General features: G+C 33.7%; 1 long non-coding RNA gene across 1 annotated transcript; it reads right to left on the bottom strand.

The window, feature by feature from the left end:
• Positions 1 to 386: 386 nt before the first annotated feature.
• LOC104097116 (uncharacterized) lies at positions 387 to 1,412 on the bottom strand. Its single transcript, XR_001969439.3, has 3 exons — positions 1,201 to 1,412; positions 890 to 970; positions 387 to 815 (listed from the first exon to the last, which is right to left on the bottom strand). It is a non-coding gene; the product is annotated as an uncharacterized lncRNA (long non-coding RNA).
• Between the last annotated feature and the right edge of the window lie 563 nt (positions 1,413 to 1,975).

The raw sequence follows: 1,975 nt of genomic DNA, 5'->3' as shown, positions 1-1,975 counted from the left end.
CATTTTGTGTCAAGTTAATTCATGTATCCTTAAAATCACTTACAAATTTAATTGTTATCCGATTTTGAGCGTAAACAAAAACAACTATATTCAATTTTCCAACTTCAGATAAAACCAAGAGCATGGAGAAAAAGTGCAAACGAAGGGAACCTAAACCACAACCAAAGAATTAGGCGTGAATACCATCGAGCTTTAAATAAGACACATAACAAATCCCCAAAAGTCAAAAGACCACTAGCAAAAAAGACAGATATATTAGCTGCGACCAAATTAAAAGCAACTCCCAGTTAGAAATTTTCTTCACTTGACCAAAAAAAAGATATTTTTGCACAATTGTCACGAAAGTACCAAGTATCAGATCTGGTCCCAGAAATGAGTGCTTGTCCTAGTTGAATTATCATTATCATTAAGCACCAAGAAAATAGAGTACATGAACAACTTGAGCTCATCTAATTTCTTTTGGTCTTTCCCAACTAAGCCCATTAAAACAAAAAACAAAAAAGGCAACTACTATTTATTAAGGGATAGGCTAATAGATGTCATATGCTATTTCTTCCGACACTAAATTCTGGTGCCTTTTTCTTCATATCATCTGCCAATATATGTCTAATCATCATCTTCCTCCTGTCAAATAAACAAGCAAGCACTGGATTAAAATAATTATTATAGTAAGAGTATTTAACGTGTATCTGTCAAAATAAAAATTTCTATCGACAATATAGCAAAATATTAACACTTCCCTCTTCGTCATCGTCCTCATCGTTAACCTCAGACCTTGACCTGTTAGATTCCTCCTCTTCATTTGAAACACCAGCCTATAAAATTACCAAATTTTAAAATTAGATCAAAATAACAGTATAAACAATGCAGCAGAGAGCATAAATTTTACTTGTTTGTTGTTATAAGCCCTCATGCTCTTTTAGTACTCAACCTTCCTTTTCTCTGCTTTTGCTTGATAAGGAGCTTTCTCCTATTTAAGATTATTACAAAAATTAGCAACTCTGAATCGCAAAATCACATAAAAATTTTAGCCAATATAATTCTCTTTTTTGTGCTACTAATAAATCAAAATAAAAATTGATTACTTACGGCAGTTTTACCAACCTAAAAATTAAAATGCGAAAATATACAATTCAAAAATCACTGAAAAATATCAGAAATGATATTTATTTGGATCTAGTTATAGGGAAAAAAACTTACACAGCGGGAACAGATTTGTTGTTAGGATGCTTCTCTTTGTACTGCTTCCTGAACTCCTCCATAGAAGGCACTTGGAGATTTCTTAGGATCTTTTGCAGCCTTCTTTTCTTTCTTAGTCTGCGCAAGCTTCTTCAAACCAAGCCTATAAAATTAAGTCAACAGAAAAATATCAAAATCAGTAAAATTTATACAACAAAATCACAAATACCATGAATGAAAATCTTAGATCTGAGACTTGGTATATGTATACGGTTAAAATCGGGCCGATTTTATTATTTGACCGAGACTGGGAGGTTGCATCAAAGGACGGCCTCGTAACGGAACAGAATAAATCACGAGGATAAGGTACAGTATTCAGAATCGAGGTACCTGTCGAGATCGAGGCTAGTAGCGATCGAAACCAAATGAGACAGACATCGAGTAAAGATCGAAGATAACATAATAACAGAAAGACGAGATATCTGTGATTGGTCAAGGATCATGACGTAAATCTCGTTAACTAGTCAAGGATCATGGCATAAATCTCGGAACGGATCGAATCAGAAACGGTTAATTAGCCAATCATGAAATTTCCTTCTGTAATTAGAATTATACCATAAGTGGAATTCTTCTACTATATAAAGAGGGGTTCTAATCATTTGTAAGACACATTTTTTGACAGGCAAAAAGGCAATATAATTCTCTTTCTCGTTTAAACTATTGTTCATTAGTTTGTTACACTTTGATTGTTCTTGTATCAACCAGTTCGAGGGTGTCCAAACTCGAGGGCTGAGTT

This window comes from Nicotiana tomentosiformis, chromosome 2, assembly GCF_000390325.3.
Source record: "Nicotiana tomentosiformis chromosome 2, ASM39032v3, whole genome shotgun sequence".
NCBI lineage: Eukaryota > Viridiplantae > Streptophyta > Magnoliopsida > Solanales > Solanaceae > Nicotiana > Nicotiana tomentosiformis.
The sequence above is the reverse complement of the archived record's forward strand: the minus strand, read 5'-3'. Positions and strand labels throughout refer to the sequence as shown.